The 12,891-nt window shown below is 49.5% G+C and overlaps 1 protein-coding gene across 1 annotated transcript in view; it reads right to left on the bottom strand.

Annotated features, from left to right (window-relative positions):
- The window catches only part of FKBP6 (FKBP prolyl isomerase family member 6 (inactive)), a 65,766-nt gene that overhangs the window by 3,990 nt on the left and 48,885 nt on the right, over window positions 1–12,891 (bottom strand). The window lies entirely within an intron of this gene.

Here is a 12,891-nt window from a genome sequence, read left to right as displayed (position 1 = left end):
TGGGGGGGGGGACCCGCAACCGGAAGCAGCTAACTCTGTGAGGGTTTAAGAATAAAATGCAAGAAAAATGAGAAGAAACGGCTCATTAATCACCTAAAATAAGTGTAGTCTTAGGTTTCTTTGCGGGGAAGAGGATGTCTGGCGTGAGTGTTTAAAGCTAAATGGGAGTTTCTCAGGCTGTTGGGTGGCAGTGGGGACAGGAAAAGGGAGCAGGTGCAAAGACCTGGAGGGCTGAAAGAATGTGGCCTGTTCTGGAAACAGTGAGTTCCATGTGTTTGTTAGTGACAGCGACAGAAAGGCAGTAGCCACTTCAACAACATAGAGAAGCTTCTCTCCCCACTCTCCCCGCCTCCCTTCTCATGGGAAAGTCCAGAGGGAGGCAGTCACCGCTAACTTGGTGGCTCAGTTCCATGAATTCCTCAGGGACCCAGGCTCTTTCCAGCTCACCACACATCCCTGGAATGCAGGTTTTGACCTCTTGGCCCAAGATGGCAGTTAGAGTCCCGGCCATCACACCCACATTCCAGGCAGTGGCATGGAGGAAGAGGTGAAGAAAAAAGGGGGGGGATATACATGCCAGTGTGCTGAAGGAAGGCTTTCAGAAGCTGACAGGTGACACTGTTTATAACCTGTTGGCCAGAACGTGGTTTGTAACCACCCTAGCCACAAGGACAGCCAAGAGATTATTCTGGGTGGCTGCATATCCAGCTAAAACTCAGGGGTTCAAATGCCACGGAAGAAGGGGAAGGAGGTATCAAGGGACAACCAGAGGTCTCTGTCTCTCTCCTTTGGCATGGCTGGATCCAGCTGTGGGGTCGGGGGACTAGAGAGGCGGGGAAGGTGGACCCCTGCCCCACGGGCGAGGGGCTGGCCCCAAGTGTGAAGCAAGAGAGCGAACCGCTCAGACCTATTCTGGGGGGCAGTGACGTCAGCAGTGTGAGGGCTGTGTTAGTGTGGGGACGGGCAGGGGGTATCCTGTGTGTCTGCTCAGATGACCGATGAGGCTCCCTTCTAGTGGCTCTTAGCCTTTCATAGAGGAAAACAAACCCCATCTTTCTCAGAACCACCCCTTCCACACTCCTCTTCCCTCCCAGAGAGGGTGGCCTGGATGCAGAGGGAGCGAGGGATGAAGGGGCCAGCCTTCTGCTGGCCTGGGGCCCGTGCTGGCACCTGCTGGGGTCTGCCGGCCTCCAGGATCCGGGCCTGGCTTGCATCCCCTCCCACCCTTAGCTGAAGTGGCACCGTGGCCACCACAGATGTCTCTGTGGCTGACGGCTGGCTTTTAACCCTGGGACTCGTCCTGCAGGACCCACTCGGAGGGGCCTTGGAGAGCTCTGTGTCCAGGCTACCCCTGCCTGACCATGCTGGCCATCGTGTCCACTTTGATGTGGCTCAGTCCAAGGGGTTTCCTCCACAGTCCCAATGGCAAGAGAACCCCACCCCTGGTTCCCCTCTCCACTTATCCAGAAGCCCAGGTGGGGACATGCAATGTCGTCACTTGCTTTCCCACGAATCCCACGTGCAGGAAGTGGGGGCCCCGCCCCGCCCTCCTTCTTCTTGTCTGGATTGTTTTTCTCATCATAAACACTATGGCCCAGTGTCGTTCTCCAAGCCTGGACCTTGGTCAGTTACAGCGGAAGGTGCTGGCATTAAGTTCATTCCTTTTCAAGATGGCACAGTTGTGTGGTTGGATGCTAGACATCCTCCCCGTCTCCTCTTCCTCTTTGCATGGCCTTTCCCAGGACGTGGCTCAGAACTGCAGAAGAGCAGAGCATATGAATAACGAAGCAGTTCCCTCCACCTCCCACCATCGAAGCAGGAGCCGGAAGGCTCTGGATGGAGCTGAGGTTGGGGGGGTGCCGTGGAGGGGGGGGATTCTGCGACATCTGTCCCTTCTGCCGCCCCTTGCCCCAGAGCATCTCCATGATCCCGTCTCATCGTCCAGGGCAGATCGGGAAGCTAGTTCATGAGATTATCAGTTAGCGATGGTCACTCCCTTCCCCACCACCCCCCTCCATGACAGGAGCATTAGGTTGGGCTCGGCTGTGACATGCCCCAGCCAGCCCCTCCTTGTCCACAGAGGTTGAGGGACGTGTGGAGCCAGTCCTGGACCCGACTTGGAGCCAAGTCCAGCCGCCCGGCAGAATGAACAAGAAATAAATGCTTGTTGGTTCAAGCTTCTGGGTCTTCAAGCAGCTTGGTACACAGCATTATTGTGGCAATAGCCGACTGTCATTCTTAGGTGACCTCTGGGGCCCCTTGTAGCTCTTAGTATCTGTGACGGGACTAATCCTGGCCTTCTGTGAAAGGTTTGGATGCTGCACTGAATGACCACGAAGGAACTGAGTGACCCAGGAGCTCACTGAGAAGCAGCCCTCCCTGCCTTCTTCCCGGCAGAGCAGAGGTGGGGTCCACAGATCAGTGCGGCCCCTGTGCCCCCTGCCCCATGACCAGGGTTTCTCAGAGGATGAGAATGATGTCAGACGCAGGCTGCCTGCCCTGAATATCTCCCTGTCCCTCTGGCCTGGGCTGAATCACATACATCAATCTAGAAGGTATGCATCTATGTGCCCATTTCAGAAGAAATTGAGGGACTTCCTAAGACCACGGAGCTGATCAGGGAATAGCTCAGCCGGTGCTCCCGAGACTAGATTTTTCCATGATGAAGCACTGCCTGCCCTTCTGGGAGCTGAAGGCAGGGAGCAGGGCAGGGACCAGTCGGGGCCCAGAAAGGCCCCTCAGGCACCTTCTCTGTCTGGCCTCCTACTTTCTGGGAAGGGACTCTGGTCAGGGGGGCACATCTTCAAGGAGGGGCCGTGTGTTTCTCAGGCCTGCCTCCCTCTTGCCTGGACCCCTCTCTCCTTCCTGTTACCCAGACTGGCCCTTGGAGGCAGCGTGAACCCCAAATTCAAGGCCTCTCTCCTCTTTCCCTCATCAAAGCCAGCACCCAGACAGCTGTCACTCCTGAAAGCATGTGAGGCCCTGATGAGCGAGGAGAGCTGAGCCACCACAGGAGGAGGGAGGGCATTCTGAGGAGGCCACATGTGGACACGACCCAGTGAGGCTGGGAGGGAGGCCACCCAGGACAGGGCCCGAGCTTCCTCTCCAAGCAAACACGAGTGTGGGGCCAGGTGTATTTATAACATAGCCCTGAAGGGGACCAGGCCTCACATAAATCATGCTATTTCCTTGGCAGGAGTAAAAATAGCCCATGGCATCCTGCACATGCTTGTGCATGGAACAGAGCTGGCCAGCCAGGCCCCCCCACCCCCAGGCCCCGCCCTCTGGTCATGCCTCATTTGACCATCCGGACAGAGTTTCCACCTCCTCCTCCCCACCACGCACCAGGCTTGCTGCCTGCCCCTGGTCTCCACAGGAGGGGGTGCAGGGAGGGTCCCCCGCCACAGCTCTGTCCCCCAGGCCGAGACCGCTGACTTTCGGGCTGGCTCGGGTCGGCTGCAGAGGGGCCAGTGCACATCCTTGGCCGAGTCAGGTTGGGGAAGAGTCAGAGCTGGGTAGCGGGTGAGGAATGAGGGTCGGGTGCGGTGAGGGGCCTGCTGCACCACCCGGGCCTCCCCGGCAACCAGGAACAGAGAGAGGAAAGGAGGAACTTAAGGCGCCCTGGAAGCAGGGGTGGGGCTGGGATGGGGCTCCTCTGCCAGGGAGCCCCAAAGGGCGTCTGAGGCCTGTGTCGGAGGAATCTGGGGAGCTCCTCGCAATGGAGGTTCCAGGCCCTGGACTCCCAGGAGTGGGGCCAGAAGTGCATTTTAAGCAAGGCCCCCACGGTCTTAGGCCTGCTGTCTCTGTGGTGGCCCAGGCCTCCCCTGATGCACGACCCCCCCCCCCCCCACCCCCGCCACCGCCCCCTGCACAGGGCTGGAGCTCTGGGAGGTGTTAGACTGGGCAGGGTCCAGGCTCTCTCCTCGCCCCCCTCCCTTCCACCGCCTCCCTTCGGGCAGGCCAATGTGCCAGCTCTCTCTGGGTCAGCAGCAGCAGGGAAAAAGTGACCGGCTGGAAAAGTGACCTATTTGAGGCAAGATCACACCCCACCAGTGTCCAGGCCTCTCTCTGGGAAATCCACGCCTGGCGAGAGGCTGGGGAGAGGCAGCTCCCTGGGGGCTGAAGCGCTCGGGCCAGGTCTGGGAGGAGCCGAAGCGGGTAAGGGCCTGCTTGAGCTATTCACAATCACCTGCAGGGTGGACTTTCCCAGGCGGCAGTACCCCTGGAGCTGGGATTTGAACCTGGGTCTCTGGCCACCACCCACAGTCTAGGTCATGGTGGAAAACCCCAGATTCTTCCTTGTGTCCAAGCTCAGTGTTATTGCACAGCAGCCTTCGGTGTCTGTCTCTCGTGATGGCTAGGACATGAGCGTCGGGCACGGTGCCCTCCCCGCCCACTCACTGGGCTCTGCCTCTCTGGGGCAGCCTCCGCCCGCAGAACCTCACCCTGCCCCAGGTTCTTGCTTTGGAGAGACTCGCAGGCACTTCGTTCATCTAATTAGCCTTGGGCAGTGGTTCTGGCCACACCACGCCCTGGGAGATCTCGGAGGGGTCAGTCTTCTCTGAGTCTCCTTTGTACACCCAGCACATATTCAGCAGTCTCCGCCCACCAGCATCACAGTGGGGACTTGCTCCTTCATTCTACAGATGGTTATGGGGTACCTCCTATAGGGAAGGCAGTCTTCCAGGGCTGGGGCTCCGGCGTAGGCGAGACAGGACGGGTCCCTGTCTGCATGGGGCTTGCACTCTGGGGAGTCTTATAGTGTGACAGTGGCAGGGTTGACAGCAGAGACTCTAGAACCAACTGGGTTCGAAGCCTGGCTCTCTTCACTAGCTGTGTGACCTTGGACAAAATGCCGAACCTCTCGGTGCTTCCGTTTCTCCAGCTGTGAACTGACGGTAATGGAGGTACGGGCTTTGCTGTTGGGGGGGTGGATTAAATGAGTTAATGCCACGAGACACAGAATGTTGGCTACCCTCACTGTCAGTGCCTGACCTGAGGCCCTCCCGGGGAGTCCTGGGAGGGTTATGACACGGTACTGGGGCACCAAATCGCGGAGCGCCATCATTTAGACTATGGCAGCCCCACCAATCTTTCCCTCTGAGGAATTCAAAGGGAACGGCTCTTGCCTTTTCCTCTCGGGCCACAGCCTCCTGAAGGGCAGCAAACCTCAGTTCCTCGATTCCTCAGGCACGGAGGCAGCGGCCGAAGCCAGGTACCCCCCCTTCTCCCCGACTCGGCTTGGTGCCTGTCTTTCCTTCTACACAATCTGTCCGCCAGGAAGAAATCTCAGCACTACTCCGATAACACCGTTTTGGGGCCTTGCACCGGCTTTGCCAAAAAAGGAGACCCGCCCCCTCCCCAAAGCCCAGTCCTGAGGGGAACCGAGGGGAACCGCAGTCACACAGCCCATGCCCCTTTGTGCAGGGGGAGGAAAGGGCTGACCCCCTCTCCCCCCTCCCCCGCGCACTGGGGGAGCGGCTCCCCCCCCCCCCCCCGCCCCCTTCCCGGGGAAAGCAGGTAAGGTGATGCGGTCTAGTTAACAATCCTGCCTGGATGGCTGGCTCTCTTTCCTGGCAAATTGGCGGGAGCTCTATGTGGATCCGGAAGGAAGAAAAAGAGACAACTGAAAATCCTGGGAAGTCTAGTCATCGGGGTTATTGGAGTAAAAGGCCAAATAGTATTAAAATCGAACCACCTGAGAATATCTTTATATTAAGAAAACCTTGGGACATATTAACAGTAGCACTGAGGCTGCCAGTGTGCCACAGTCTAAATGACTTGCGGATGTTAACGCCATGATTCCTACGACTCTCCAGTGAGGTCAGGGCTACCGGACTGTTATTTACCCCTGCGTTTCAGTGCAGCAGTGGTTCTCAAAGTGGGATGGCCGGATCACTTTTCCCTGGGAACTAGAAATGGGAATTCTCTGTCGCCACCCCAGAGCTGCTGAATCAGAAACTCAGGAGGAGAGCTGCTCCGTATGTTAAAGTTCTGTTTTGTTTTGAGAGAGAGAGAGCTCGAGTCGGGGAGGCTCAGAGAGTGAGGGAGAGGGAGAGAATGCCAAGCAGGCCCTGCACAGTCAGCGTGGAGCCCTAAGCAGGGCTCAGTCTCACGGAACCCGGGAGGGATCATGACCTGGGCCGAAACCAAGAGTCAGACTGCTCAACTGACTGAGCCGCCCAGGCGCCCCGGGACTCTGTATTTTAATAAGCCTTCTGGGTAATTCCAATGTGCGCTCCAGCGTGAGAACCACTAAGCTAGCTTTGCTGTGGCAACAAAAACTCTACTCACAGTGACTCAAAACAGCAAAGGAATATTTCTCCCTCACGCTGCTTGTCGGCCAGGGGTGGGAGGGGGACTTTGCTCATCACAGCACTCAGGCACCCTTTGGAAATGGTCTTAAAGGCATATAACAAATGAAGAAATGGGGCGCCCGGGGGGGTGCTCAGGTGTTAAGCATCTGACTTCGACTCAGGTCACGATCTCACGGTTCATGAGTCCCTCATCAGGTGAGCTTGAGCCCCACTTTGGGTAAGCCTCTCTTCTCTCTCTCCCTCTCTCTTTGTGTCTCTGCCCCTCACTCACTTGCACCTCCCCTCTCTCAAACAAAACAAAACAATACAAAACAAAACAAAAACAAACTAAGAAGAAACGTTTATTCAAATCTACCGAGGGTTGGTAGCAACAGTGAGGGTCTGTGGGATTTGAACCAAGACTCCCCCAGCCCCACCTCTAGCTCCTCAAGATGATAATTCCACTCCAGACTGGGGCGGCCCAGAACGGAGAGTCCTTTTCCCTCCAGCTCCCAGTCAAGAGGGCTGTTCTCCCCGAAGGGGCAGGACAGCAGCACTTTTCAGCTCTGGAATCCCTTCTGCCCAGACCCCACTCTGCCGCGAGCATGAGACCATGGAGAATCTTAGGCCCCGATCCCCTTGCCTTGGCTTGTGAGCCAGAGGTTCCATCGCAGGAGAGGACAACCAGGAAGACCCGAGGCTGCTGTCTTTTTCCTCTACTGAGCCCTCGGCCCCTGAGGCAGACTTGTCTCTCAGAGAGGGAAGCATACCCTTGTCCTGTCTCCAGCTCGAGAGTCACGGCACAGAGACTGCACCTACAGGAAGAGGCAGACTGTAGGGCAGACGGCTCCAGATCTCTTCCCAAAGGAACGGACTTATTTACAACAGAGCGTGAAGAAGCTGGGGCCCAGCAGTGCTCTCAAAAACAGGGGGGGCTGCGGTACAACGCCGTTGGAAGGAAGTGAGCGAATTCATTAGAGATACAGACTAAACTGTAGGCAGAGAGGATCAGGGAGAGAGACGACCAGAAAGAGCTCTCCTGGGGTCAGAACAAATCTCAAACACTGACCTCGGGAACTATCCAATGAGTTCAAATTTGATTGGATCAGCGTGAGACCAATTTATGCCATAGCACATTGTTGAAAATAATATTGTATAATTACAGCGATTAGTGGAGCTTAATGTACGGGTGGAATCAGAGGAAGAGACAGTCAAGGAGAAGTCTGCCGAGACCATGGCCGTTCTGGTGTAACTGTGGGCACGCCTATGGTTACGCCTCCTCGGAAGCAACATCAGAGGCTACACACGGAGGAGAGAGGGTGGAATAAATAATCCTTTCAGCCACTACATATATAAATTTTTTTTTAACGTTTATTATTGAGAGACAGAGAGACACAGCGCGTGAGCAGGGGAGGGGTAGAGAGAGGGGGAGATACAGAATCCGAAGCGGGCTCCAGGCTCTGAGCTGTCAGCACAGAGCCTGACGCAGGGCTCGAACTCACGAACTGCAAGATCATGACCTGAGCTGAAGTCAGTCACTCAACTGACTGAGCCACCCAGGCGCCCCTCAGTCACTACATATATAAACAAGCAAATAACAATAACGGGACCCAGGGGAGGGGGGATCACATTTAGTCCCTACAGTATATTATCTGAAATCGAATGTCTATAACCTACAATTATCCAGGTTGCAACAAAAAAAAATATGAGACATTCAAAGAAACAGAAAAGTTAGGGCACCTGAGTGGTTCAGTGCGACCCTTGATATTGGCTCAGGTCATGATCTCATGGTTCATGAGACTGAACCCCGTGTCAGCTCTGTGCTGACAGCATGGAGCCTGCTTGGGATTCTCTCTCCCCCTCTCCCTCTCTCTCTCTCTCAAAATAAATACATACTTAAAAAAAAAAAAAGACACAGAAAAGTATGACTCACATACCAGGAAAAAAATCAGGTAACAGAAACAGCCTATGAGAGTGACCAGGTATTAGATCTAAAACCCCTCAAAGTAGCCATTTTATAAATTCTTACTTTTTGATTTTTATTTATTTTTTATTTGAGAGAGAGAGAGAGAGCACGAGCAGGGGAGGAGCAAAGGGAGAGAGAGACAGAATCTTTTTTTTTTTTTAAATTTTCAACGTTTATTCATTTTCGAGAGACAGAGAAGGAGTGCAAGTGGGGGAGGGGCAGAGAGAGAGGGAGACACAGAATCCGAGACAGGCTCCAGGCTCTGAGCTCTGAGCTGTCCACACAGAGCCTGACGCGGGGCTCGAACTCACAGACCGCGAGATCATGACCAGAGCCGAAGTCGGACGCTTTACGGACTCAGCCACCCAGGTGCCCCGAGAGACAGAATCTTAAGCAGGCTCCACACTCAGTGCAGAGCCCGGCATGAGGCTTGATCCCATGATCCTGGAATCGTGACCTGAGCTGAAATCAAGAGTCGGATGCTCAACTGACTGAGCCACCCAGGCGCCCCAAAGTAGCCATTATAAACATATTCAAAAAAACTAAGGGAAACTACGACAAGAGAAGTAAAAGGAGATGTGATGATTAAGTTGCAGCAAATTGAGAATATCAATAAAGAGATGGAAATTATACCAGAAATCAAATGGATATTCTCGAGTTAAAAATTACAGTCATTAAAGTGAACAATTCACTAGAAGAAATGAGCAGAACAAATATTTGAAGAAATAATGGCTGAGAAATTCCCAAACTAATTGAAAAAACATTAATCTACACATCCAGGGACCTCAACAAATTCCAAATAGTATAAACACAAACAGACCCATCCACTGACACATCATAGTGTAAATGCCGAAAGCCAAAGACAAGAGAAAATCTTGAAAACAGCAAGAGGAAAACAGCTGGTCACTTACAAGGGAACATCAATAAGATAGATTATTTCTCATTAGACACGATGGGGCCAGAAGGTGCTGGGGTAACATATTTAAAATTCTCAAAGAAAAAAAAAAACCTGTCAACCAAGAAGCTTATATTCAGCAAAGCTATCTTTCAAAAATCAAGAAAAAATGAAGACATTCCCAAATAAACAAAAACTGAGGTAATTTGTTGCAACCAGACTGCCTTATAAGAAGTACTAAAAGAAGATCTTCAGGCTGAGATCAAGTGATCCCAAAACAAGTGACAGGATTCACAGAAGGGGAAAAAAAATAGCCACAGGTAATTATGTAACTCTAAAAGGCAATATAAATGCACATTGCTTCTTATTTCTCTAAACTGATTTAAAAAGCAATAGCATAAAACAACATGCATATAATGTATTGTTGAGCCTATAACATACACAAATGTAATGGGTTTTTGTTGTTGTTTTGACTTGTATTTTTGGCTAAAAACAGCACAGAAGAGATGAGTGGAAGCCAAGCTAAGGAAATGAGACAGTAATGTGAATCCACAGGAACAAGTTAAGAGATCCAGAATAATATTGTTAAGTCATAGATTGGAAGGCTTATTATTAAATTAGCCTAAAGATTCAGTGCAACTCCCATAAAAATTATGACTGCTTTTTTTCCCTACCAGAAATGAGCAGGCTGATCCTAAAATTATGTGGAAATACAAGGCACCCAGAATAGCCAAAAAAATCTTCAAAAATTTTTTTAAAAAGGTTGGGGAACTCAAACTTCCTGTTTACAAGATTTACTACAAAGCAAAGTAGTCAAGACAGGGTGGTACTAACATAAGGATAGATATATAAATCAGTAAAATAGAATTGAGAGTCTAGGAAAAAACCCATGTGTCTCTGGTCACTGATTTTTTTCACAAAGGTGCCAAGACTATCCAATAGGGAAAGAATGGTCTCTTCAACAAATGGTTCCTGGGACAACTGGAGAGCCACATGCAAAGTGAAGTTGGCTCCTGGTCTCACACCATATAAAAAAATCAACTCAAAATTGATCAAAGATATGAGAGCCCAAACTATAAACCTCTTAGAAGAAAACATAGGGATGCATCTTCATGACCTTGACCAGGCACGTTTCTTGGATATGTTACCAAAAGCATGAGCAACAGAGTAAGAATACAGAAAATTAGACTTTATCAAACTTAAAAAAAAAAAAATTGTGCTTCAGAAGTCACTATCAAGGAAGTGAAAGGAAACTAACAGAATGTTAGAAATTTTTGCAAATCATGTATCTGAAAAGGGAGTTGTATCTATAGTGTATAAAGAACAGTTGCAACTCAACAATAAAAAGACAAACAACCCAATTTAAAAATGAACAAAGGATCTGAATAAACATTTCTCTCAAGAAGATATACGAATGGCCAAAAAGCACATGAAAAGATGTCCAACATCATTAGGCATTAGGGAAGTGCAAATGAAATCCACAAGATACCACTTCACACCCTTAGGATGACTATAATCAAACAGTCAGATAATAACAAGTGTTGGTGAGGATGTGGAGAAATCAGAACCTTCATGCACAGGTGGTGGGAATATAAAATGATACAGTTGCTTTGAGAAAACCACCTGGCAATTCTTTAAACAGTTTAACATTCAGTTACCATATGATTTGGCAATTCTACTACTAGATATACATCCAAGACAAATGAAAACATACATCCACAGAACTACTTGTATATGAATATTTATAGCAGAATTATTCATAGTGGCCAAAAGATGGAACAAACCAAATGTTCATCAACTGATGGGTGGATAAACAATATTTGGTGGTTCCATACAAGGAGATAAAAAGGATGGGGCGCCTGGGTGGCTCAGTCAGTTAAGTGTCCCACTTTGGCTCAGGTCACGATCTCATGGTTTGTGAGTTCGAGCCCCGCATCAGGCTCTGTGCTGACAGCTTGGAGCCTGGAGCCTGCTTCAGATTCTGTCTCCTTCTTTCTCTGCCCCTCCCCTGCTCACGCGCTGTCTCTGTCTCTCAATAATAAATAAACATTAAATTTTTTTAAAAAAAGCCAAGGAGATAAAAAGGCAAGAAGTACTCATATATGCTATAACATGGATGGACATTGAAAACATTTTGCTAAATAAAAGAATCCAGTCACAGAAGGCCACATATTATATGATACTATTTATACGAAATGTTCAATATAGATACATCTTTAGAAAACACCAAGTAGACTAGTTTTGGCATAAGTCTGGGAGAGATGGGAGAGGTTACACGGTTATAATTGTTTTGCAGGTGTTGAAAAGTTCTAAAGTTGACTGTGGTGATGATCGTACATTATCTGTTAATGTACTAAAAATACTGAATTGTACACTTTAAATCGTATGTTTTGTGAACTCTGTCTGGACAAAGTTGTTTTATGATGCAATTCCTAATAAGATTTTTACAGTTATTTTTTTTTGTATGAGATTCTCAGTATACAGAACAGATAGAAATGATATTTTATTAGTATAATTATAGTGTCAAATTTATTTACTTTTTAATTTTTTTAACATTTATTTATTTTTGAGAGAGAGACAGAGAGACAGAGAGACAGAGACAGAGACAGAGCACGAGCGGGGGAGGGGCAAAGAGAAGACACGGAATCGGAAGGAGGCTCCAGGCTCTGAGCTGTCAGCACAGAGCCTGATGTGGGGCTCAAACCCATGAACCGTGAGATCATGACCTGAGCCGAAGTTGGACGCTTAACCAACTGAGCCACCCAGGCGCCCCATTTACTTTTTAACAATAGCAATCATTTATTAAATTCAGTTTAGTCATAAATTTTGCTTTGGTGATTGCAAATGTGTAAGCATTTGGTTTAAAATTCATTTGAAGGGTGCGTGGGTGGCTTAGTCGGTTAAGCGCTTGACTCTTGATTTCGGCTCAGGTCATGATCTTGTGGTTTGTGGGTTCAAGCCCCATGTCGGGCTCTGCACTGACAGTGCGGAGCCTGTTTGGGATTCTCTCTCTCCGTCTCTCTCTGCCCCTCCCCTGCTTGTGCTCTCTCTTTCTCTCTGAAAATAAATGAACTTTAAAAGTCATTTGAGTAGGCATGTTGTTCTTCTGCAAACAGCTAAAACTGTTTTTAAAAGTAAATGTGTCAAGCATTCAGGAAAAAAAGTTCAGAAATTATATAACCAACAGCTAATACAATCCAGCTTTGTCAAATCTGCACATTTTGCATTATTTGCTTCAGATTTTCTTTTAAGAAATAAAATATCACAAAACTGCTTCAGATTCTGCGTCTCCCTCTCTCTCTGGCCCTTCCCCTCTCGAGCCCTCTCTCTCTCTCTCTCAAAAATAAATAAATATTAACAAAAATTTGTAAATATCACAAAACCAGTTGAAGTTTCCTATGCAACTCTTCCCCATCCTAATTCCTCTATCTTCCTGCATTTAGTGTTTATCACTCTTATGAATGTTTTTAAAAACCATATATGTATTTTAAAACCATATATTAAAATATATACATTAAAACCTTATATATGTAATCACTGCACAATATACAGTGATGTTTTGCGCACTTTTAAACTATGCAGGGGCGCCTGGCTGGCTCAGTTAATTGGGCATCCAACTCTTGGTTTCAGCTCAGGTCATGATCCCAGGGTCGTGGGATTGAGCCCCGTGTGGGGTTCCGAGCTCAGGGGGAAGCCTGCTTGGGATTCCCTCTCTCTCCCTCTGCCCCTCTCCC

This window comes from Prionailurus viverrinus, chromosome E3 (assembly GCF_022837055.1).
Source record: "Prionailurus viverrinus isolate Anna chromosome E3, UM_Priviv_1.0, whole genome shotgun sequence".
NCBI classification, from domain to species: Eukaryota; Metazoa; Chordata; class Mammalia; order Carnivora; family Felidae; genus Prionailurus; species Prionailurus viverrinus.
This window is presented reverse-complemented; position numbering and strand designations above follow the sequence as displayed.